This window comes from Mus musculus, chromosome 3 (assembly GCF_000001635.26).
Source record: "Mus musculus strain C57BL/6J chromosome 3, GRCm38.p6 C57BL/6J".
In the NCBI taxonomy this organism is placed as follows: Eukaryota; Metazoa; Chordata; class Mammalia; order Rodentia; family Muridae; genus Mus; species Mus musculus.
In genome coordinates, this window is record NC_000069.6 from 125,519,247 (window position 1) to 125,546,471 (window position 27,225).

The window sequence follows — 27,225 nt, forward strand, 5'->3', positions numbered from 1 at the left end:
GAATTGATTGAGAAGGGATGGTTAGTGTGCAAGCAGCAAGATGAAGATGTAAGTATACCAACCTCATGCTCAGGGCCAGGGCTACTTGCAGAATGACAAATAGATATGCTTTGTATCAGCCACAGCTCAGAAAGCCTGCGATCATATTCACCACACACAGTGATTCCAAAGTTGAGGAGCTGGGGAATAATCTATTAGCAAATGCCAGCTGTGAAAACAGTGCAAAATCCCATTCATTCCCAGGAGAATCAAAGCAGCTTTATGCTGCTTGGAAGACTGTAGACTCCTTGCCACTCCACTGAAGATTTTGCATGTTTATTGTTTTGATGATTACTACATAATCCATATTTTAAATCCTAATTAAGCACTAATACTACAAAATGATGATAATATAAATGACCATTTCTTTTTCTTTCTTTCTCTCTTCCTCTCTTTGGTTCATTATTTCTTTCTTTTGGAATACAGAGCTTATTTTATTTGCAGTTTACGTTTCAATTAAACATCATCTATTTTCTGAATGAAAATAAATAGGAGCTCAAGAGATGCAATCTAACAACATAGGGAAAGAAAATATCTTTTGCTTAATTTCTAGGCATGCAAGTAGCTGCATCTGTAGGAGCAGAGAGATCAGTATTGTATGACAGAATGCTCAGTGGTGTCTGATGCTCACAGGAAAGTCTCCCCATATGAACATGCTACATCCATTTGAATTTTGTTCTTCACTTAGTTCTAAAGTATGATTAAATCCAATTAACCTTTACTAAATCCTTGAATTGATTGGATAATTTTGATATTACCTCTCTATAATATATAATGTATATTTAATTCATAACTTTAAGAAATACATTATTCTATTTCACCTGGGGTCGAAGAAAAGATACCCTAAATTCTTGTTGAACATAGACTCCCATGTCATGGAACATCGGAGAAGCAAAACAGTGTTGATACTCCACTTCACCCTGCTCTGTGATACATGTCCATGTTGCTAGCAGACTGATAATTATACTTCCCTTCAAAGGAACACACAATAGGTACAAAATTGGATTAAACCTATAATGTCAAATGCATTGAAAACTGTAAAATGTTATTTTAAGCGAGGAAATAAATTTTCAGAATATTTACCAATCAGCCAATAATCATTGCCATGTTGCCTTTAGTATGATGCTGGGCCCCAGACTGAGAGAGATAATCATACACTCAGCATATGATGATGTTACCTTTGTATGATTAGACAACTGTATATACCTAGTTTCCTTTGAAATCAAATACTGTCAGGCTCTGCTTTTCCTAAGCTAATCAACTTACTACAATATATGTGATATCTCATCTATTTATGTAAAGTGCAGCAATGGAATAAAACACACCTTAAAACAAGATGACTGCAAATTGTTTATTTGGGGGAAGACCATGAACTCTGTTGCATTGTTCAACTGGGTCATCAGATGAAACCTTGAGAGTCTGGGTCATCATCAAATGAGATTTCTGAGTAAGAATGTATTCAATCCAGTTTGAATGTATATTCATCCAATACCTGGACAGGAAGGCATTAAGTGTCCCACTAATACCCTAAGGGTATAAGAAAAGTGAAGATGCCATTATTAGTACAAAGTGTGTTTGTGGGGGGGGGTAGTGGGGTAACAGAAAATGTCAAGTTTTAAAACATCAATTCTATGATGTGAGTTCCTATTTTTCTTTAAAAAGAAAAAAGTAAACATGAAAAATTCTGAAATCCTAATTCTGAAGGTGCCCATGGGAGGTTGGGATAAGTTAAATAAATCAGTTGATCACATCTGCTTCAGCAACAAATAATATCATAGTAGTAGAGGGCTTTGGAATATTTATAAAATTTAATAATTGTATACCTTTGTGTATATATTTTTTGTTTCACTAGATGATATTCTTTATCTCTCTCTCATAATCATATGGTGCACTAACATATATATCATGTTATTAAGCCTGTTATTTTCATGTAAGTCATTTGTTATCTATTGTTAGGAGACACAGTATATGGCTTTCTCAATTGCTTCATGTAAGAAAATGATCAAATATTTAAATATTTTTATAAGACATAATTCAAAATAGTATACTTATCTACCTACTGAATAAAAGAAAGACATTATACAATTGGTATGTACCAGAAATGAGTCTCAGTACTGGTGACCTAACAATGAACAAGATAAAAGTTTATTTTCCCAAGTGTTTTATGTTATGGTAGCAAATAAGTTATATTATCAATTTATCTCAAAATTTTTGACTCATGTTATAGCATCAAGCAAACAATACCTTGCTTTGGAGTTTGTAAATGAGCCAAACCTCCTTAAAGAAGGTTTGGACATATTGATATGAAAAACCTAGGAGATATTTCTTGGCCAAGCAGGGCCACTTAACCAAAGAACAAAGGTAATATGGGCTATTTTTCTAAGTAAAAGAACGCAATACTGAGACATTATCAAAGTTTGTAGGTAAATCAAAAAAAGGAAGCTCTCTGGTGGTGAAACAGCAGTCAGACTACCCACCCCCATCAGCAATGTCATTTTGATGATGTGCTTAGGAGCAATGAAGCTGAAAGCTGAATTGTTGCACTTACCCTGGAAGATATCTTTGAATTCTCCCTAGTGCCTTTCCTTTACAATGTTTTCCCTGTGGGCCTCAGTAGGGGTGAAGAAAATGTTCCGCCAGAGTCCTGCAACCCAGGGAATAGTAAATGGGGGTCATACAATATGAGCCATGACCTCCACATCCTGCACTTTAGGGATTCCATTTTCAACTTGTATTCCAAGCTAGAAGTGAGTCTTTCCATTAAGATATATTTTAAAGCCTCCATAGAATCCACTGCATGAAAGACAAGGTGATGCCCAGAACAAGCTACAGATACAGGATACTTGCTTTACAGACAGAAAATTGGAGTGTGAATCATCACCATTGCATCCAGCAACACACACATGAAGTTTAATAGACAGTGGCAAAAATTCTTAGACTTAAAGACATAGTAGAAAGCAGAGCAGAGGTAAAAATTGGTGCTAGAAAAGATTAATCTCCAGGTCTGCTAAGTATAGGATTCCAGTCCAAAGATGATCAATTCCATCGATCAAACTACTTAAAGTTATTACCACTGAAGGATAACCACAGATGACAATTGAAACATACCATATTATTCTATGTATCATAGATGACATATTTCTAATGTAGTTTATTACTTATAGTAAACATTTTATTCCTCTTCAAAATGAAAAAATGTTTAACACTCAGAACTGGAAAACACAGTTGTGTGTGTGTGTGTGTGTGTGTGTGTGTGTGTGTGTGTGTGTGTGAACTTGACCTAAGCCCACATAATCAGAAAGGACCCTGAGTTGAGGAAATGCCTCCATGAGATCCAGGTGTAAGACCTTTTCTCAACTAGTGATCAATGCAGAATGGGTCAGCACATGGTGGGTGATGCCATCCCTTGGGTTCTATAAAATAGCACACTGAGCAATTGAGTAAGCACCATCCCTCTATGTCCTCTGCATCAGATCCTGCATCCGGATCCTGGCTTATTTGAGTTCCTGTCCTTGCTTCCTTCAATGTGAACAGCAATTTGGAAGTATAAACTGAATAAACCTCTCAAACTTGCTTTTTGGCCATGGTGTTTTGACACATCCATAGAAACCCTAAGACAGTGTGTATATGCATGTATGTGTTTATTGAGTTTGGAGGTGCACTTACCTCAGGACCAGTTGACATGTTAGGAGTCAGTTCTACTCTTCTCCACATGGGTCCTAGATATTGAGTTTAGGTCTCAGGGTTTGCAACAAGTGTCTATACCATGTGAGCCATTTCACTGGCTCAGAATTGGGGTTTTTGAAGGCAGTAATGGGGGCAACAAAGAACATCAACTACAGAATCATTTTTGTCATAAATCAGATTGTCTCTCTGAGTGTGTAAAATATTCACTACACCTGAAGACCTGCTTTTATGGACTAAAGTAAACTATCTTGCATGTTTAACCATGTGGGAAGCATGAAGACAAATGAAGCATCCTCCTTCCATGCAAGGTCTGGCTGTCTTGCCAGAACTCAAGAACAATCCCACCAACATTGCTATCTGTCTGATCTCACCCTAATAGCCTTGATTGGGTGTAGTAATTATGCTGGCATTCAGAGGACTTGGACAAAACCTAGTGTGATGGTTCATGTTTACAGCATCAGCAGCTCAGGAGACTGAGACAGGAGAATTGATTGAATCCAGCAACCTGGACAGCACAGTGAGACTTTGTATCTTATATATCAGATTAGTTGAACAACAATATGGCCGATTATTTTTCAACTACACTGAAAAACAAAATCTGTCTGAAAACTGACTCGCTTCACACTGTGCCAAGATGTGCTTATCAGTTGTTGATAACGTTTAACACTAACACATATTTGACAGATCAACTCTTCCTCTAGGGATGTGAGAATCATACCCCCTTCTGGTCTTTGCTTCGTCTCTGTGACTTCCACTGATGACCTAATATTTTAAGGGAAGCAGAAAAAAAATAATATGGAAGCAAAGTAATTCTCTTTGAGAGCATACACAAGAACAACATTATGTAAATGTGTTTTACAAGTTGTTTGGGAGGAAGACCATTCTTGGTAGGACTTAGTGCAAACAGAAATTGTCCTAGTCATGCAAAAGCCCAATGCAACAAGTGAAATCCTATTCACTAGCCAGCGAGTTAAGGCATCACCTTGGATAAGATGGAAGATGGAAGGACATGAAAAAGTTGTCCATGATTCTGTCTGTGCTATAAACGTTTACCCAGTTACAGACATGTGGCTGGGTCAGGAGGCAGCTCCATAGGTGCCTGAAGTGTCTATGCAATACAACACCTTGAAGCATCATTGTTTTTTAAGGATTCACTGTAGTAAAACCAGGTAGTTCTTTCTTCAAGACATGACTTTTGTATTTTGGTCTATGAACCATCTATAAGCACAGGGAAGTTGGATTCTCCAGAGTCATTTTCTAATTTTGCTTGAATAAAGAGAAGCTCACTGGCAAGTAATTTGAGTTCTCAATTTAAACTAGTGGAGGAATGCTTACTGAATGAAAATTGGATTTTTAATATTGGCCTTGTTTAAATAACCTAAGGAGTTTGTCATAATAAAAATGAGGGATGTTTATTTGATTCCCAGATGAGCATCTTTTCTGACTGGTATAGGCAAGGGGCTAGGCCTGATTCAGAGCCAAGTACCCGATTCAGAAGACAGCATATAAGAAATAACAGAGTTGACAACTCAGCCCCTAAAAGGCCTTTCCTCTGTTTCGGTCACTTAAAAGTATAAACATAGACATTTATTCATGCAATAATAATTAATGACGGGAAAGCCATGAATTTGAAAGAGAGCAAGAAGGGGTATATGAGAGGATTTTGGGGGGTAGAAATGGAAGGGAGGAATGTTGTATATGTGAAGATCTCAAAGTAAAAATGCAAATAAAATTAAATAAAGGATTCTTACATTGAAAATAATTTTTAGACAAAAAAAGTACAGTTAGCCATATGTGTCGATTCCCCTGCAGGCTTTTTTTAAAAATTAGATATATTCTTTATTTACATTTCAAATGTTATCCCCTTTCCTAGTTTCCTCTCTGAAAATCCTCTATCCTCTCCCCCTCCTTCTCCTCCCCAACTCACCCACTCCAGCTTCCTGGCCCTAGCCTTCCCCTACATTGGGGCATAGAACCTTCACAGGACCAAAGCCCTCTCCTCCCATTGATGACCAACTAGGCCATCCTCTGCTACATATGCAGTTAAAGATATGAGTCCCACCTGCAGGCTTTATAGCAGTCAGGGTTAAAAAACTATCAGGGCAAGGTAAGAATAAAACTCAGCTTGGCCCGATTTTACTGTGCTGGACCAAGACTTCTAAAGTCTGGCCCAGATCATTTTACTTTAGCCATATTTAAACACAGCACATTGGGGAAAAAGTATTCAGATAGTAGTAAACTTAGTCCCAAGATCCCAACAATTTAAGAGATTCCTTGTTGGAAACTGGGCCGTGGCTAAAATGAACTGGGTTACCCCTGAGAGGTAAACCAGGCTGAAAAGAGAGGGGAAACCAGACGGATGATCGAGAAATGGATTCCGCATCTGTGGTGAACAAAAAGACCTTGTGCATACAGGTAAGCACAGATGCGGAATCAATGCAATACAATATAATAGTAGGATAAGAAGATAGGAAAACAGAATTCTGATATCAATAGAATTTTTTTCCTGCCTCTCTTTAATATGCTGGTCCTTTGAATACAACTGAAAACTTAGAAAAGACACAGATATGAACTGCCTTAAAGGGATGGACTGAATAGAGATCAAAGAGGCCATACAAAACAGAACACTCTCAGTGGTTGAGAGTGCACACTGACAAAGGACTATTGCAGAGCAAAACATTCTCAGGGCCTGAGAGTAGGTGATGACCAAATGGACCATTGCAGGCAGAGCTCCCTTGCAGAATGGGAGCAGCCAGTAGCCAAAAAGGTCATGGTACTTATGTACATCTGTCTTAGGGTTTTCTTGCTGTAAAGAGACAGAATGTCCAAAGCAACTCTTATAAAAGCAAACATTTGTTGGGGCTGGCTTACAGTTTCAGAGGTTCAGTCCATTATCAGAATCATGGGAAAGAAGCAGGACAGCTTGCAGGCAGACATAGTGCATAGGGTGACATAAAGACATAGTGCATAGAGTTCTACATTTTGGTCTGGAGGCAACCAAAAAGAGACCTGTCTACCCGCAGGCAACAAGGAGAGAATTTCTTCCACAATGGGCATAGCTGGAGCACCAGCAGACCTCAAAGTCTGACTACACAGTGACAAACGTCTTCTGACAGGGCCACACTTATTTCAACAAGGTCCCATGAGCCAAGCATAAGCCCAGAATCACAACATCTGAGATGGGTTTCATATTTTTAAGGCCTTTGTATCAAACAGCTTTCCCTAGAGACATATTCTTGTCTAGGCAATTGACAGGCCTATTTAGTCTGACTCTTACAAGAAGGAGCAGTGATATGTAAAACATTTTACTAGACTGTAAAGTTGAAACAGTTAGGGCTCCTGAACCAGGGTTAGATAATGAATGATTAGCCTTGCAGGCCAGTTTTAGGATGTCACAGCTACTCTCAGAGCTGGAGTCTCACGCTAGTCCCATGCATATGTTCCAATGCATAGGTTCCTACAGCTGCAATCTATAGGAAACTTAAAAAACTGTTGATGATGAGGATAAGTCTACCCCCTCCCATTCAAACTTGTTAATATTTAACTACCAAACAGTGGTACCTACTCTAGTTTGAACTTGTTCTTTGAGCAATCTGATAATCATTTCAATTTCTTATTTCCTAAGGTCATGGACACAACTTATGATTTTCATATGTTCTTTCATTCATATATTTTATTGAATATTAGGAAAAGATCTTTCTTCTCACTTTTAAATTGGCACACCAAGATTCAGAATACACATGAGCTGTCAGCCACTTTGAGTCCCTACTTTAAATCTACTGTAAGATAATTTTAGCATCCAAAAGCAGTACAATTTTACCTCATAAAATAAACTGTAGAGACATTTGTAAAGACATCTGTAAAATTCAAACATGTAATACAGGGAATAAAAACAGAAGCACTCCAATTAAAGTTGAGAAATTTGTTTCACAAAATCCAAAATAAAATTCATAGAAATATGCCAGAGTTCATGTACTTTCTCATTTTTTTGGAGTTTTCTGGATGAAGTGCGCTGGAAAAGAAGCAATGAGTCTATATGTGCACATATTGTCAGTGTGTATTAAATTAACAGTGTGATAGTTAATTCTACATGCCTGCCTTGTGACAATGAATCCGTTAACATAAAAGAGACATCAAAAAGCTTTTTGTCTTCATTAATTCTAAGTGGAAATGGCAGAGGTAACACTTGTTAAAAAACAGGCAAGTGATATCATACTATACATCTAATTACTTAACAAAAAGTCAGATATGTATCACCATAACATTTTAAATATTTGATATATTTATTTGTGTTTGCAATCCTGGGGAGAGTGGGAGGACACCTCTGGCTTTGTTCCCCAATGTCATTAAAGAGATACTTTGTAATTACATTATATTACTGCCCAGATTAGGTAAAAATCCTTAAAAAGTGGAAAAAAATGTTGCTATGATATTTTAGGGAGAAATTTGGGTGAATTAAAACAATCAGTCTAAAATTACTCCATCAACTTCTACAACCTACAGTAGTTACTAATCAGACAGAACTTCAGAGATATCTTAAAATGACTTACATGATCAAGATGAGATAACACATTCATGATTTTCTTCAGATATTTAGGAAATCTGATAACTTTCTTCATTTACCTGTCATTGTCTGATTAATTCATCATCTACACGTAATCTTTGCTTGTTGATTACTTATCCAGTAAAATGAAAGCTTTCAAAACCAGGGGGGGGGTTCAGAAGTTCAAAGTGTTTCTCAAACTGATATTAGTCTTCAAATTTTTCTTCTTTTATCATGACGATATAACACAGTGAGCCCAACTACTTAGTGAGGTACAGTGGCTCAGCGACTAAAGGAAAAACAATGCATAGCTGAGGTGGGTTTCATTCAGCTGATCAGATCTGGATAATCATAGCTGCACTCTAATATCTTCCTCTGGGGATGTTGAAAGTTGAGCACCTACATCCTAGTATTTGATTTCTACAGATGTCAAACATGACTACCTCTCATTTCTACATATGAGTAGAGCTGTGTTAGAAGTATTGTTGTAGCATTGTGAACTATATGCAATGGGAGAGAAGAAGAACAAAAGAATGGAGGAAAAAGTGAAGAAAGAGGTGGAAGGGATGGGGAGAGGGGAGAGGTATGGAGAAGGAACTTGGGTCCAACCATCATTGTAGTATTTTGATTGAAATTAATATTTAATAAGTAAATTATATGATAGAAATTATTAAACCTTCTGTAATGAAAGGATCCATGACAAGTTAGAGTACTAGACAAGGCCAGAGAAGATTTCATTATTAAGAACTATGGCCATGTTTGATCTTACAGTGATAGTATTTTTGTGAAAATATGGAACTAGATTCATAGGTAATCATCCGTACAAAGTAAAAAAACCAAATATTAGTTTTTAATATTAAAAAATAAAACAAAAATTAATTATTAACCAAGTTGAAGCTATCAAAATTAAACAATTTCATGATCTGAAGGAGCATAACTTCCATATATATTTTTTTTAATTAGGTATTTTCTTCATTTACATTTCCAATGCCATCCCAAAAGTCCCCCCTCCCCTTCCCCCTTCCCTCCCCACCCATTCCCACTTCTTGGCCCTGGCGTTCCCCTGTACTGAGGCATATAAAATTTGCAAGACCAAGGGGCCTCTATTTCCAATGATGGCTGACTAGGCCATCTTCTGATACATATGCAGCTATACAGGAGCTCCGGGGGGTACTGGTTAGTTCATATTGTTGTTCCACCTATAGGGTTGCAGACCCCTTTAGCTCCTTGGGTATTTTCTCTAGCTCCTCCATTGGGGGCCCTGTGATCCATCCAATAGCTGACTGTGAGCATCCATCCACTTCTGTGTTTGCTAGGCCCCAGCATAGTCTCACAAGAGACAGCTATATCAGGGTCCTTTCAGCAAAATCTTGCTAGTGTATGCAATGGTGTCAGCGTTTGGAGGCTGATTATGGGATGGATCCCTGGGTATGGCAGTCTCTAGATGGTCCATCCTTTCATCTCAGCTCCAAACTTTGTCTCTGTAACTCCTTCCATGGGTGTTTTGTTCCCAGTTCTAAGAAGGGGCAAAATGTCCACACTTTGGTCTTTGTTCTTCTTGAGTTTCATGTGTTTTACAAATTGTATCTTGTCGAATGTACTAGATTTCCTATAACAGTTTCTTTCCAGGGAATGACCTTGCATTATTATTTTTAAAATAACAATAATCATATTAACTCACATGAAATGCATTTCTAATATTGTGCATTACTATCCTAAGAGCAAAAGGGAGGGCTTTAATATATACCAAAAGGAAATTAATCATCAGCTGATGTAGAGAACACTCTTCATCAGAGTTTTCATATGCAGAACTGGCAGAATCAAGGAAAGGCTAAATGGCTGAAGCATATATATGCAACATTGTCACTGTTCTACAGATCAATATTACTGCATAAACCTAGATCATGCATGATATCAGATGAATTCTTTACCTAACTGTAACAAGGTGTTATGACTATTAAGGTTTGTTGTACAATATATATTATTCATAGCATGCTCCTTTAGGAGTAGAATATATATAGGTTTTCCTCCCATCATGGTGTGAATGTTATTATTTCTGCATTTTACACATGAAGCAATGAAGGAGCCAAAGGGACAGAAAAGCTAGTGGAAGGACTCATCCACAACCCCATATACTTTAACTTGTCACGATTTTAAGTTTGCTGTAATGTGGACTACTAGACGGAGGTCTGGCATGCTGTTGTAATTTAATAGTGAAATGTATCCTGTAGCTTGAAGTGAAGGATCTTATGAATATCAGCTGGTGACATTACTTCAGAGGTTATGGAATCTTTCATAAGAAGGTTCTTGGTGGAGGAAGTGCATCACTCAGGTCCTAGTCTTTATAGCCCACCTGCCCTTCCTGTTTCTGTTATGCTTTCTGAGCAGGCATACAATGTGTACAGCTAGGCTCCTGATCCTGCAGCCATGATGTCCTAGCGTACTGCTATGTCCTAACTGCCATGAAAGACTATACTCTGTGGAACTGTAAGCCAAAGCTATTCCTTTCTCAATTGTGTTGCTGCTTTTGTCAGAGCAATTTATCACAGCAACAGGGAAAAAGAAAAACACTAAGAAGTATACCCTACCTCAATATATATTAAATATAAGACAGATTACTTGCATGCAGTAACGAAGTGCTAGGATGTTGATTAGTGTTCATCTAAAGCTAAGAAAAACACTGCCTAAAATAATATTTAGCACTGATGAATAATGATGTTCCACTAGATTTTAATATTATAAAATCTCCCCTAAGCAGACTATATGAGCAGCAGCTTTAGGTGGTAGTGGAAGTGTCACAGTAACCAGGCTTGACAGTAACAAACTCTGTCAAAGTTTCACTTTCAGATAATTGCTATATATTGTACTTTATTAGGCAGGCCAAAGGCATTTACAGACTTCAAGAACTAGTTTGATTTAATTAGCCTTTACATAAGAAGAAAGTAGTTTTAAAACTTCCTCAGAATAAACTAATGACTAAGCACAGCACTGATGATGCAAATTCAAAGAAACACGTACCTGTAGAAGAGAAAGCCAGAAAACACAACTAGGTTTTTCCAGGTCTATGGTGCAGACTTTATCAGTCAAGTCACATTTTAGATTTCAATGGTAACCAATGAAATCAGAGACATTCACTTAATCTTCTTTCAGCTAATACATAACCCATATTACCACTAAGCAGGTATTATGATGTTAATAACAGGTTTAATACTTTTCACTTGTTCAAGTTCATTTTGTATAATGTGTTAATGGTACAAATACTTATAGGAACATAAGCACATGGTTCTATAAGATAAATATTCATGTCTTAAAGACAATTCAGAAAGTGTTTGGTGGCTATGAGGTCCCAGTACTAGATCATCAAAATTGTTAATATTACAAATGGGTACACTTTCACTATAAAATAGCATTCATTTGCTTTTTGGATTAGCTTATATTAGGAATTGAATGTCCATCCTTAAAACTCAGATTTGTTTTCTGTTCTAAACATATCCAAGTACATGGGCAGGAAAAATAGCTCAGGCATGAAGGTAACTTGTCTATAAACTTGATGACTTCAATCCCAATTGTCTTCTTATCTCTATATGTGTACTATGGTGGATATATGTCCACGAGCATGCACATGCACACACACACACACACACACACACACACACACACACACACACACACGGACAGGGCAGGAGGGGGAGGGAAAAGGAGAGGGAGAGAGGAATTTTCTGTAATTGTACTTTGCCCCACTATTTCCCATAATTTGTATCCAACAAGTATCTTCATCTATTCTAGTCCCTCATATTCTATAGACTTTTAGTCAGTTTTGTTGTTGTTCTGCAGAGAATTATTTCTTTTGCATGCAGAATTCCAACTTGATTTTGGAAGATAGCTTATATGATTCTAACAAAGCTAAATGTAGCCTCATCATACAATCTAAATATACACTCTGGTTTTGCCCAAATGAGTTTGAGTTTTGTATCCATACAAGTGCTTTTATACAAATGTTTATAGCACCTTTATTGAAAATTACCAGAACTGGAGAGTAACCAAGATGTCCTTCAAGAGGCCAATGGATACAAAGGGAACCAAGATTCATCCAGACAATGGAATGTTCCTCTGTGATAAAAGTAAATGAGCGATCCAGCCAGGAAGAGAGTGGAAAGAACTGTAATGAACATTGATAAATATAAGAAGCCAATCTTTATAAGTACAGACTGAATAATTGTACCAAGTGGCAACTAAATGCCAGCTACGTACACAAGGAAAGGACAGATGCTGTCAGAATGATAGGAATGGCTCAGTGGAGTTCAGTGGACTTTAAGAGCAGAAAGTTAATCTACATTGTAGATATGTACTAGTCTCTATTTTCTTTATGCTTTGAATGAAGCAAGTAGTGGTGAAGGCTGTGTGACCTTAAACATTTACCCAAATCTATGAAATATGCAGCATAATAAGTTAACTTTAATTAAATTGTGGACATTGGTTAATGGTGATAGTAATATTAATATACCCAGGTCATTTGAATCAAATAGGCCACTATATTGAAAAATGTGAATACAAAAGACAAGAAGGTGTTGGAAATTGGGGATTCGTGAAAAAAAATGCTATTTCTTCTCTCTCTCTCTCTCTCTCTCTCTCTCTCTCTCTCTCTCTCTCTCTCTCTCTCTCTCTCTCTCTTTCTCTCTCTCTCTCTCTCTGCTGTAATTCTAAAACTGCTATAAAAATTTCAATTTCACTTGGAATCTCACATCCAAGAGTTGCCAAAGGAAGTAGAGCAACTAAGTGCAAAGCGACATCTTAGGTCTGAGGCAGGAAAGGAGCATTAGAAAACACATGGTAAAGCAACGAATAAGTTAAGAAATCTAAACATATATCAATATATCCTAGCAATTATGACAAGAGTCCTCACTAATGTTGTATAATGCAGTAAGTACTGGGCACATGAGAGCTCTGTGTATCAGTTTTGCATTTTTTTTTTGTGAAAACATAGAAGCAATATTTCTAACATTTTGAGTCCTGGTCTTCTGATGCAGCTCAGGGGCAGAATGTTTGTGGGAGGATCTGGATTCAACTCCCATTACCACAAAAACCAAGTTTTCGCTAGAAAACAACTTACGAAAATCACATTACTCACGTAAAGAATGACTATGCCATCATAAAAACAAACAAACAAACAAACAAGAAACAATTTGCTTTTTAGAGGAAACAGATATCTTAAATGAAGCCATTCCACCTGATTACTATGCTTATACTTCTTGATGCTGTTTGTACTAAAATTTCCATAATTATCTGGCTTATACTTTCTGCTATGATAGATCTTATGCTAGTGACATCCAGCTTTATTCTGAAGTTAGTGCTTTATTATACCCTGATATCCCCAAAGGTACCCCTACTTAAAAGCTTATTTCTTCTGAATATATATATATATATATATATATATATATATATATATATATATATATCCTTAATGGAGTCATATAATTGTTTACATCATTCAAAAGCAGTTTCTTTAAAAGAATGATTGACACTTGAGTCACTTTATGATAAAATAGTCAAAATAACTTATCTTGTCTGAATTAATGTGGCATATGCTCTCTCTACTCCATAACTCATTCGTCATGCAAATAGGAATTTTTCTCCTGCAGTGGTATTGATCCACATGCACCCTTTTGGTAAAGAGTAAAGCCTCTTTAATTACTTTGCCTGACTTTCATTTTCTACAAAGACTTAGCACGCTAGGTATCATGTTGTAGCGTTTTCATTTGTCCTCAATTTTCTCGCACTTAGGTCCCTAGGGATTGATGAGCTGTCTACATTCTTGGAAAAAAAAAATCACTGTCCACCCTAGTCCACACTGACTTTGCTTAGCTCAGAAAACTGAAAGAGCTATCGCTCAACTTCTTGAAGGTTTGATAACCTCTTCCCTTTCCTTTGCCAGAGGTGTTTTGACCTTTAATTAAAAGGAAAATTTGTTGTCTTCCTTTCAGAAGACAGCAAATAATGAACTCATTAAAATGAGGTTAGTGCTCAGGCCTTAGAGCAATAAGAGCTGAAGTCTCATTAGCAGCTAACAATGCAGAACACAGCACATAAATAAACCTAATACGGCACAGCAAAATGCCTCGGCGCATTAAATTTGAGCAGAATCAAATGTTTACCGTCGATGATGTCTTGGGCATGAAGTTTTAATGCAGTTAATAAAAGAAAGCAAATTGCTTCCTATTAGCCATGAAATGTTGCCACGGAAATGGTCCCCCGAAAATGTATTATGTAAATGTGAGGTGTTGGTAATTAACCTGAGATTATAGAAAAATATATGCCTTGATTAATAGGTGCAATAATTAGTAGAATAAAGATGATGAAAAATCTCTAAAGGTAACTGTAGATATTAGTGTGAAAAATTATGGACTCTAAGATGTTAGTTATCTTTGATTGTGTTCATGCCACAGTTAGAGATGTGCACTAAAGAGACAATGACTCTGATGTCATCCAAGTAGGCGAGCTATCATGTAAGTAAGAAATTCCTATATTTTAAAGAGCTTCCATTTTACTGAATGAAGAGTCTCATCCTCCAAACTCTAGTGTTAGCCGTTTTGCAACATACTAAATGTTATAGCTAGGAATATAATAACTAGGAATTTTACTCAATAGTCCAGTTAATATTAGACATTCCTTTAAAGCCTGATTCCATATCACAATGTTTAAAAAGATATTCCTAATAATAAGGTTTCTACTCCCCATGTTTTTAGATTTGTTAGAGAAATTTAGTCATTTTGTTCAATGTATTTCATCTAAATAAGATCCTATTATACTTCTTAAATAAGAAACATAATTTGGGCCATATTTCAATTCATATGCATTTTTAAGAATTTTTCCCTTTTTATTAAACTTTTTCAAATTAAACTTATTTTCTTAATGAATACTGATCGTATAAGAAAGATTTTAATTCTTATTTTAAAAAAGACAGAAAAGATAGCCAAAATTAATTTGATAGATTAGGAACACCTGCATTATGTAGTTAAAACTAACTCACCATATGATGTCCTGGAGATCTTGAAGAAAAATTATTCCTGGACACTCACAGAAGGTGGAAGGAAGTTTACAAAAATAGTTATTCTGAAGCACAAATTCTGCAAATGAATCCATAAGTGATCACACTACATTGAATTCTCTCATGGCCTGACCTGCTCTCAAGTCAACATTTGAGAGTCAGCATTCTAGAGTCATAATCTGTAAATTGTATTCCAAATTCTATCACTTCCCTCCCACTTTCACATACACTTTGCTGCTCTCATCTCTCAACTGGACAAATTGTCTTTCTCTTTAAAGCATTTTCTTCTTGCAACTTGTTCTCAACCAGTCAATTGTTCAAAACCTCACTGAACATTAAGATGTAATTTCTCAACATCATTTCTCTGCTTAACAAGTCTCTAATGTCTTAACCACTACATTCCCCATTTTTATACATTATTAGATCATTTGTTTACCATCTGTGCTACCCTCTGGAAGATAAACTCGTAAATGAAGGGCTTTTTGTTAGTGTCCAAAGTTGAATATGGAGCACATTGAACAGCTGGGTAATATAAGTTATTTAAAGGTCACTTGAATATGTAAGTATAGTGACATACTCCATCTATTTGAAATTCTTAAATTTAAATAACAATATATATGTAAAAATACTTTAAAATACATAGATATATCAGAATAAAGGATATTATTCACATAGAAATAGCTTCAGTGTTGCCCGTGTTTGGAGAGAAGCAGGACTGTATGTCATTACCTTTAATATCTATTGCTTTTGTTGACTGTTATACAGACTTCCTTCCTCAGGGAAGTTGAAGCTTGTAAAGTAGTCAGTGATGATCAAGTGACAGAGACTGTCTTATGATAAATATGAATGTCAATTAGACCTAAGAAACATTTTATATCATTTAATGTAATACAGAATTAGGAGTGATGGAAATCTTACAGAATCAACTTTATTTTTGTTAGGCAGAGAGGTAGCAAGATCCCCCACAAAATATAATTGGTTTACCATGTGCATGAAAAACCCATTTTAAAATACACATAGTGTGTATTTGTGCCTTAGTGTCTATAAGAATCATAGCTCTATATATGTAAAGATGTCTTTTCATATTTTAGAAAAAATTCTACAAGTGCTTGTTACCTTTTTCCTGCTTGCACAGTAATGAGAAAATTCTACACTATTTGAACATAAAACAATAAATAAACAGACATATATAAAGTGATTCCCAACTTGATAGCCTTTGGAAAAGAATCTTAGAAACAAATGTAAAGATGCATATATATGAATACAGTGTTGTCAAATGTTCAATTGTGTATCATAAGAAAAAATTTTAAAATATTAGATTATATTAAAATACATATTCAAATATTTATTTAGTTTAAAATAAGATGAACAAGCATTAAGATGAAATAAGATGAAAGAGTTTCGCTTGCAGTGCATAGAGACCTTGATACATGGGTAGACGAGTGTATTGTAGGAGGCAGAGAACTTAGAAGTTTTGCTGAGAAGTTTGCTTAGAAGAAGGAGCCCTAAAGGATGTTTGTGGAAGTGCAAGTCCTGAGGGAAGCAATATTTAAGCTGTTTAGTTAGGTTAGACTTTGACCCTGAGGCTAAATGTGCTTACTTACAAATCAGCTTCTAGTAAATGCCTCAGTATGTTTGTAGCTTTTAAATCCTGATATTGTGCCACAGTAATGACAAAATTAGAATTTCTCTAGTAATGGTTATGTTGGTGATTCAACCGTACATGCTGAAGTTTATTCCTTTTCTAATTTCCTACAGGTAATTTTTTTGAAATGCTTAATCTGATATTTCTTTTTTTTTATTACATATTTTCCTCAATTACATTTCCAATGCTATCCCAAAAGTCCCCCATACCCTCCCCCCACTTCCCTACCCACTCATTCCCATTTTTTTTTCTAATCTGTTTATCCAAATTGTGTTACTATTAATAAAATAGTGTAGTTTAAAATTTTGACTGCATTATAATATAACACAGACAAGACACTCATGATGATAACATTTTAATAGTTTCTTCCTATTTACTTCTCTATTAATCCAAAGATATATTTTAAAACATACTCTTATTCAAAAGCAATACAAATTTAGCCATCATATTATATGTTGTATATGTTTATGATAGATACATTGACACATGCCTGCATTGCACTGAGGCAGGACTGCTATGAATTCAAGGATAGCCTGCAAAACTATGGCGTTTGAGTGCACCATAGTGCACATATAAAGACTCAGTCTTAAAACAAAACAAACAAATAAAATAAAGTAAAACATGTATTTATTATCATACTGCCTATCATAAGTATTCTATGTAATATATGTGACACATTGATGCTAAAGGTTATTTTTTATTCAAACCACTGGTAACATGTCAATCATTTGCTGCATGTCTGCATATGACTACATACAGCTGTGTATTCTCTGTGATTTTGGAGAATGCTGGCAAGAAATGGAAGACATTTGTCTCTTTTTTCATTTAGAATAAAGTACCAGGAAAAAGAGAGTTTGAAATTAAAATTTCAAATACCTATCATCTACAGAATTCCTCTGTGGTTCTAGGCATATTTAGTGGCACTTTTATAGGAAAAACACAACTGTCAAATTATTCCAGGAGTGTCTGAGTTTTATCATCATAGCTCAAGACTCTTCAAGTCTGTCACAGAGTTCTAAAGCTAGTGATGTGCATCTGTATATGTGTGGAATATTTTTATTAAGGGGAATATAGACTTTCTGTCTGAGATGCGGTGACTTTTGTGCTCAGGAAATATTTTGAAGCTAAATATAGTTACAAGAAAATTTAATAACAAAAATACGTGGAACTCATGACTGATTATCATGCTATGAAAAACAATTCTAAGCTGCATGTGTCCAAGTAATGTTTCTGGAGATTAAGCAAGAGAAGACAACTGGGCAATAGTTGACTGTGCTCATGGTGGCAGATATCACAGGAAGCCTGTCCTACACAGAAAAATAGACAGAGGAAGACACCTTACCAGGAAGGGCAGAAATAGTTTTCCCAATGATGCATTCTGGTATTTGAGCTTTCTTGAAGAGGCAGCTCCTTTAGATCCCTGTAGTCTTAGAGACATCAAATACAGAGTACTAAAATGGATCTTAAGTCTTCTAAAAGAATAGCAAATGCTCTTACAAACTAAGCCAACTCAGAATATAATACTGTTTAAAGGTTGCTTCTAATTCTAAGCAAAAAAAAAAGGATTATATTTATCCAGCATATAAATTTCTTAATATATTTAAAGGACTTTATAATATTAAAAATTGAGCCAGGCAGTGGTGGTGCATGCCTTTAATCCCAGCACTTAGGAGGCAGAGACAGGTGGATTTCTGTGTTCGAGGCCAGCCTGGTCTACAAAGTGAGTTCCAGGATAGCCAGGGCTATACAGAGAAACCCTGTCAAAAACAAAACAAAACAAAACAAAACAAAAAACAAACAAACAAAAATTGATCTGGAACTGAGGTTCTTTTGAGACAGCACACCATAGAATGAGAGAAAATATACTCTTTGTACAGATTACTTAAAGACAGCTAAATGATTGTGTGACTAAATATATAGACTCATTTTTTTCAGTGTTTTTTTCTTTCTTATTAGATATTTTCTTCATTTACATTTCAAATGCTACCCGCAAAGCCCCCTATAACCTCTACCCGCCCTGCTCCCCAACCCACCCACTCCTGCTTCCTGGCAGATCCCTGACCTTTTTAAAAATATAATTCTAACTTTTTTTATTTAGTTACTTGCACTGCATAGTAAACAATATGCAAGAGAATTTGTACAGCCTCAAAAAATACCTCTATCCAAGCAGTGGGCAGTTGTTAAATTATTTTATTTTTATATATTATTTCATTTTTATATATTATGTTATTTCTATTTGTTTGTTTGAGTCCTAAAAGACCATATTACAAATTTGGGCAAGTGGGATGGGTACTACTAACCAATCGTTTGAAGAAATCCTAAACTGCATCAACTTTAACATGTTTTCCACTGATTGTCTCCATTATATTAATGCCATTAACACTATTCAAAATTATGCATAATATTGTATTTAGTAAGCATTTTGGTCATAAAGTTTATTCTTACAGTATTATTAGGTTTCACAGACCTAATTTCTTGTTAAGGAATTTGTTTTATTGATTACCCCTTTATGTAAAACCATCTGTGCTGGTCCAATAATGGTAACAGTTTAAGTTCCACATCTCGAACAGAATCCAAAGATGGTGACTGGAAAGTATCTGCTCAGAGCTTCCTCAATCAGTAACCCTTTTCCATAGGAGCTGAAATTTTAAGAGATGCAATTACACATTAAGGTTCTTGCCTAACACATAAAGAACCCCACATCCAGGACAATTCCCATCCTTATGATGATGTCTGACACATATTGAGATACCTCATGCCCACTGTCACCTAAGAAGAGGGAGAGGCTTTGTGTTTTGTTTTGTTTTTTTGGTTGTGTGTGCATGCTTTGTTTCTCTCCCTATGTGATTTATTCTTCTTAAAGCCACCTGTTATTTCACTAAACTTTCACTATTTTCATTATTGTACTACCCCACCAAAAAAAAAAACCCTACTAATTAGTTCAATCTTAATGTGGATTGATTATTTATTCAGTTACTTTAGTATTTGCAAAATTATAAAAGTAATCTGTTGATACATTATTAAAAATTCTTAAGAAATTAGTCATATTGCAAATGAGGAGCTTTGAAGTTACAATATATTTATATTTTTGAAATTCAAAATATATGTAGGTCATGGTATATAGACTTGGTGTCAAAACCTTGAAGCTAATTAAATACTAGGATTAAAGATAAGTCTTAGTGGAATCAATTTATAAAAAAAGGATGCCAAGGACTTAAATCATGCTCTTTAAAAGGTCAAAGAGGTTTGCATTTTTGTTCATTTTCTTATTTTATTCAAATTTATAAAAAGTAAAACAGGTAGCTGGGATTTAAATTATTTCCAAAGGTCTGTGTTTGATTGTTTGGTCCTCAGCTTGTGCTTCTACAATGTAGTTGAAGCTTTAAGGTGTGAGTTCTCCTGATAAAGGAGATCACCATAATCTTTTTCCATGTCTCCCTTTGCATTTCTAGTAAGAAGTGGACAGAAACCACATACTATATCACTAGAGTCCTGTGTTAAGCAAGCCAAATAGCCATGAACTTTAAACTCTAAAGACATAAAAATAATGTCTTTTTTGAAACTGATTATTGTAGATGTGTTGTCATGGTTATGGCTGAGTAATATTTACAGGAAAGATGGAGACAGTTTGAAATGACCTAGGTAAATTGAAGTGAAGAATGCCTTTCAGAGAGAAGCTGGGTGTTGTAAAAACTGAGAAGCACCGGTCATTCTCAATGAATGCTGATCCTGACCTGAGAACCACACTGCTGTTCAGGAAAAAAGAGGTAGACACACACCTAGCACCCCTTAGAAAATGACAGGTGTCAGTGGCTAAGAATTCTGTAAGCACAAACTGGATTTTGAGAATCTCCTCTAACCAAGTTGCAGGTATAAAAAGAAACTCACTTGCACCTGATACAAAGGGCTTTAAAGACAGTTGAAGTGTTTCAGCAATGCAATCAGACAAATTTTACAACACGATAAATGCATGTCAAATTTAATGATTTAAATAACCTTCCTGTGTTCTTTGATAATCAAGCAGAAATTACAGACTCTATTCATACATGTTATGAGTTAGTGTTACGTTTCAAAGTCAAATCAACTTTCTGATATTGTCTTCTTTGCCAGGATCTTTAGTCAGTGTGAAATTTGACCTTCCATTATTTCAAAATATGACTTGTGCTATGAAATTATATTAAGTGTATAGTTGTCTCTGAAATATTGGATCTAGTCCCTGGTGAAAATAAAACTAAAAGAAATTACTTGAAACTCTTTCCTATTAAGGCAATGTGTGGAGATTTCCACAGTGTGTTGATGCTTTGGGGAGGTGGGGAAGAAATTTTGGTGGGGGTATTGAAAGTATTATTTGTTTGTATGTTTTCTTAAGAGTCTTCCCAACTTTTCTTTACTTCACTCAGGGTTAGAAACCTGAATCTTTCTTAAAAATATGGACATCTCCACTTCCCACACCATACAAGCTGCACCAACACTATTTGAACTTTTATAATTTTGCATGATCAGTGCCTCAAAAAAGAGCCCCATTCTTATTATCTTTTGCTGGTAATACTACCAAAGCCTCCTACATGGTCCTAACTTCTTTCTGCTTTCCTACCTACTTAAGGCCTATGTTAATCAGGACAAATAGCCATGGACTTTAACCTATGAAACCGTGACCACAAAATTATTCTTCATAGAAGCTGATTATTGTAGCTGCTTTGTCACAGTTGTGGCTGCATAATATGAATAGGGAAGATAGAAACAGGTTCAAGACTGGAAAGTTTCCTGCTCAGAAAGTACTCAGAGGACTCACATTAAATTATGAGTCATGTTTTGTGAGAAGTGAAATAGAGAGATCACGTGGTCTTAGTATCTTTGTATCCAATTCTTAAGTCTTTTTTTTCTGTTTTTTTTTATTAGATATTTTCTTTACTTAAATTTCTAATGTTATCCCCTTTCCTAGATTCCCCTCTGAAAATCACCTAACTCTTCCCCCACCCTGCTCCCCAACCCACACACCCCTGCTTCCTGGCCCTGGCATAGCCCTATACTGGAGCATAGGGCCTCTCCTCCCATTGATGTCAGACTAGGCCATTTTCTGCTTCATATGCAGCTAGAGCCATGAGTCCTACCATGTGTTTTCTTTGTTTGGTGGTTTAGTCCCTGGGAGCTCTGAGGGTACTGGTTAGTTCATATTGTTGTTCCTCCTATAGAGCTGCAGACCCCTTCAGCTTCTTGGGTACTTTCTCTAGCTCCTTCATTGGGGACCCTGTGCTTCATCCAATGGATTGCTGTGAGCATCCACTTCTGTATTTGTCAGGCACTGGCAGAGCCTCACAGCAGACATCTTTATTAGGTTCTTGTCAGCAAGATCTTGTTGGCATTTGCAATAGTGTCTGGATTTGGTGGTTGTTTATGGGCTGGATCCCCAGGTGGGGAAGTTTCTGAATGTTCATTCCTTCAGTCTCTGCTCCAAACTTTGTCTCTATAAGTCCTTCCATTGGATATTTTGTTTCCCCTTCTAAGAAGGATCGAATTATCCAAACTTTGGTCTTTCTTCTTGACTTTCATGTGTTTTGCAAATTGTATCTTGGGTGTTCTGAGCTTCTGTGCTAGTATCCACTTATCATTGAGTGCATATCACCTGTGTTCTTTTGTGATTGTGTTACCTCACTTAGAATGATATCCACCAGATCCATCCATTTTTCTAAGAATTTCATAAACTACTGTATTTAATAGCTGAGTAGTAATCCATTGTGTAAATGTACCACATTTTCTGTATCCATTCCTCTGTTGAGGGACATCTGGGTTGTTTCCAGCTTCTGGCTATTATAAAAAAGGTTGCTATGAACATAGTGGGGCATGTGACCCAGAAATAAACCCACAACACCTATAGTCACTTGATTATTGACAAAGGAGATAAAACCATCCAGTGGAAAGAAGATAGCATCTTCAACAAATGGTACTGGCTCAACTGGTGGTCAGCATGTAGAAAAATGCAAATTGACCCATTCTTATCTCCTTGTACAGAGCTCATTTCTGGGTCTTCAATTCTGTTCCATTGATCTAACTGTCTGTCACTGTACCAGTACCATGCTGTTTTTATCACAATTGCTTTGAAGTACAGCTTGAGATCAGGGATGGTGATTCCACCGGAGATTCTTTCATTGTTGACAATATTTTTGCTATTCTAGGTTTATTGTTATTCCAGAATAATTTGCAAATTGCCCTTTCAAACTCTGTAAGAATTGAGTTGGAATTTTGATGGGAATTGCATTGAATCTATAGATTGCTTTTGGCAAAATAGCCTTTTTTTTACTATATTGATCCTGCCAATCCATGATCTCATGGGAGATCTTTCCATCTTCTGAGATTTTCTTTGATTTATTTCTTGGAATTCTTATCATACAAATCTTTCACTTCCTTAATTAGAGTCATACCAAGGTATTTTATATTATTGTGACAATTGTTAAGGGTGTTGTTTCCCTAATTTCTTTCTCAGCCTGATTATCCTTTGTGTAGAGAAAGGCCACTGCTTTGTTTGAGTTAATTTTATATCCAGTAACTCCACTAAAGTTGTTTATCAGGTTTAGGAGTTCTCTGGTCTAACTTTTTATGTATACTATCATATAATCTGCAAATAGTGATATTTTGACTTCTTCCTTTCCAATTTGTATCTCTTTGCTCTCCTTTTGTTGTCTAATTGCTCTGGCCAGGACTTCAAATACTATATTGAATAGGTAGGGAGAGAGTGGGTAGCCTTGTCTAGTCCCTGATTTTAGTGGGATTGCTTCAAGTTTCTCTCCATTTAGTTTGATGTTGGCTACTGGTTTGCTGTATATTGCTTTTATGATGTTTAGGTATAGGCCTTGAATTCCTGATGTTTCCAAGACTTTTATCATGAATGAGTGTTGGAATTTGTCAAATGCTTTCTCGGTATCTAATGAGATGATCATGTGGTTTTGTCTTTGAGTTTGTTTATATAGTCGATTACACTGATGGATTTCCTTATATTAAACCATCCTTGCATCCCTGGGATAAATCCTACTTGATCATGTTGTATAATCTTTTGATGTGTTCTTAGATTCAGTTTGTGAGAATTTTATTGAGTATTTTTTATATATTTTTTAATTAGGTATTTTCCTCATTTACATATCCATTGCTATCCCAAAAGTCCCCCATATCCCCCCCCACTCCTCTACCCACCCACTCCCACTTTTTGGCCCTAGCATTCGCCTGTACTGGGGCATGTAAACTTTGCATGTCCAATGGGCCTCTCTTTCCAGTGATGGCCGACTAGGCCTTTTTTTGATACATATAGCTAGAGTCAAGAGCTCCAGGGTACTGGTTAGTTCATAATGTTGTTCCACCTATAGGGTTGCAGACCCATTCAACTCCTTGGGTACTTTCTCTAGCTCCTCCATTGGGAGCCCTGTGATCCATCCAATAGCTGACTGTGCGCATCCACTTCTGTGTTTGCTAGGCCCCGGCATAGTCTCACAAGAGACAGCTATATCAGGGTCCTTTCAGCAAAATCTTGCTAGTGTATGCATTGGTGTGAGCATTTGGAGGCTGATTATGGGATGGATCGCTGGATATGGCAGTCTCTAGATGCTCTATCCTTTTGTCTCAGCTCCAAACTTTGTCTCTGTAACTCCTTCCATGGGTGTTTTGTTCCCAATTCTAAGAAGGGGCAAAGTGTCTACACTTTGGTCTTCATTCTTCTTGAGTTTCATGTGTTTTGCAAATTGTAACTTATATCTTGGGTATTCTAAGTTTCTGGACTAATATCCACTTATCAGTGAGTACATATCATGTGAGTTCTTTTGTGATTGGGTTATCTCACTCAGGATAATGCCCTCCAGGTCATACCATTTGCCTAAGAATTTCATAAATTCATTCTTTTTAATAGCTTAGTAGTACTCCATTGTGTAAATGTACCACATTTTTTGTATCCAATCCCCTGTTGAGGGGCATCTGGGTTCTTTGCAGCTTCTGGCTATTATAAATAAGGCTGCTAAGAACATAGTGGAGCATGTGTCTTTCTTACTAGTTGGAACATCTTCTGGATATATGCACAGGAGAGGTATTGCTAGATCTTCCGGTAGTACTATGTCCAATGTTCTGAGGAACCACCAGACTGATTTCCAGAGTGGTTGTACAAGCTTGTAATCCCACCAACAATGGAGGAGTGTTTCTCTTTCTCCACATCCTCACCAGCATCTGCTGTCACCTGAATTTTTGATCTTAGCCATTCTGACTGATGTGAGATGGAATCTTGAGGTTGTTTTGATTTTCATTTCATTGATGATTAAAGATGCGGAACATTTTTTTCAGGTGTTTCTCAGCCATTTGGTATTCCTCAGGTGAGAATTCTTTGTTTAGCTCTGAGCCCCATTTTTTAATGGGGTTATTTGATTTTCTAGAGTCCACCTTCTTGAGTTCTTTAGATATATTGGATATTAGTCCCCTATCTGATTTAGGATAGGTAAAGATCCTTTCCCAATCTGTTGGTGACCTTTTTGTCTTATTGACAGTGTCTTTTGCCTTACAGAAGCTTTGCAGTTTCATGAGGTCCCATTTGTCAATTCTCAATCTTACAACACAAGCCATTGCAGTTCTATTCAGGAATATTTCCCCTGTGCCCATATCTTCGAGGCTTTTCCCACTTTCTCCTCTATAAGTTTCAGTGTCTCTGGTTTTATGTGGAGCTCCTTGATCCACTTAGATTTGACCTTAGTACATAGAGATAGGAATGGATCAATTCACATTCTTCTACATGTTAACAACCAGTTGTGCCAGCATCATTTGTTGAAAATGCTGTCTTTTTTCCACTGGATGGTTTTAGCTCCCTTGTCAAAGATCAAATGACCATAGGTGTGTGGGTTCATTTCTGGGTCTTCAATTCTATTCCATTGGTCTACTTGTCTGTCATTATACCAGTACCATGCAGTTTTTATTACAATTCCTCTGTAGTAAAGCTTTAGGTCAGGCATCGTGATTCCACCAGAGGTTCTTTTATCCTTTAGAAGAGTTTTTGCTATCCTAGGTTTTTTGTTATTCCAGATGAATTTGCAGATTGCTCCTTCTAATTCATTGAAGAATTGAGTTGGAATTTTGATGGGGATTGCATTGAATCTGTAGATTGCTTTTGGCAAGATAGCCATTTTTACAATGTTGATCCTGCCAATCCATGAGCATGGGAGATCATTCCATCTTCTGAGATCTTCTTTAATTTCTTTCTTCAGAGACTTGAAGTTCTTATCATACAGGTCTTTCACTTCCTTAGTTAGAGTCACACCAAGATATTTTATATTATTTGTGACTATTGAGAAGGGTGTTGTTTCCCTAATTTCTTTCTCAGCCTGTTTATTCTTTGTGTACAGGAAGGACATTGACCTGTTTGAATTAATTTTATATCCAGCTACTTCACTGATGCTGTTTATCAGGTTTAGGAGTTCTCTGGTGGAATTTTTAGGGTCACATATATATATACTATCATATCATCTGCAAAAAGTGATATTTTGATTTCTTCGTTTCCAATTTGTATCCCCTTGATCTTTTGTTGTCGAATTGCTCTGGCTAGGACTTCAAGTACAATGTTGAATAGGTATGGAGAAAGTGGGCAGCCTTGTCTAGTCCCTGATTTTAGTGGGATTGCTTCCAGCTTCTCACCATTTACTTTGATGTTGGCTACTGGTTTACTGTAGATTGCTTTTATCATGTTTAGGTATGGGCCTTGAATTCCTGATCTTTCCAATGGGTGTTGGATTTTTGTCAAATGCTTTCTTTATTGAGTATTTTTGTATTGATAGTCATAAGAGAAATTGGTCTGAAGTTCTCTTTCTTTGTTGGGTCTTTGTGTGGTTTAGATATCAGAGTAACTTTTGCTTCATAGAATGATTTGGGAAGAGTGCCTTCTGTTTCTATTTTGTGGAATAGTTCGAGGAGTATTGGAATTAGGTCTTATTTGAATGTCTGATAGAACTCTGTATTAATCCAACTGGTCCTGGGCTTTTTTTGTTTGTTTGTTTGGGAGACTATTAATGACTGGTTCTATTTCTTTAGCGGATATGGGACTGTTTAGATCGTTAATCTGATCATGATTTAACTTTGATACCTGGTATCTGTCTAGAAAATTGTCCATTTCATCCAGGTTTTCCAGTTTTGTTGTAGTAGGGTTTGATTACTTTTTGGATTTCCTCAGATTCTAATGTTATCTCTCCCTTTTCATTTCTGAATTTTTCTTTTCTTTTTTCTTTTTAATAAATATTTTCTTTATTTATA

The 27,225-nt window shown here is 36.2% G+C and overlaps 1 protein-coding gene and 1 long non-coding RNA gene across 5 annotated transcripts in view; one reads left to right on the plus strand and one right to left on the minus strand.

Annotated features, from left to right (window-relative positions):
* Ndst4 (N-deacetylase/N-sulfotransferase (heparin glucosaminyl) 4) overlaps window positions 1-27,225 on the plus strand; it is a 324,323-nt gene that overhangs the window by 115,218 nt on the left and 181,880 nt on the right. The window lies entirely within an intron of this gene.
* On the minus strand, window positions 1,505-15,462 carry Gm35237. Its single transcript, XR_376046.3, has 3 exons — window positions 15,297-15,462; window positions 2,588-2,683; window positions 1,505-1,566 (listed from the first exon to the last, which is right to left on the minus strand). It is a non-coding gene; the product is annotated as a predicted gene, 35237 (long non-coding RNA).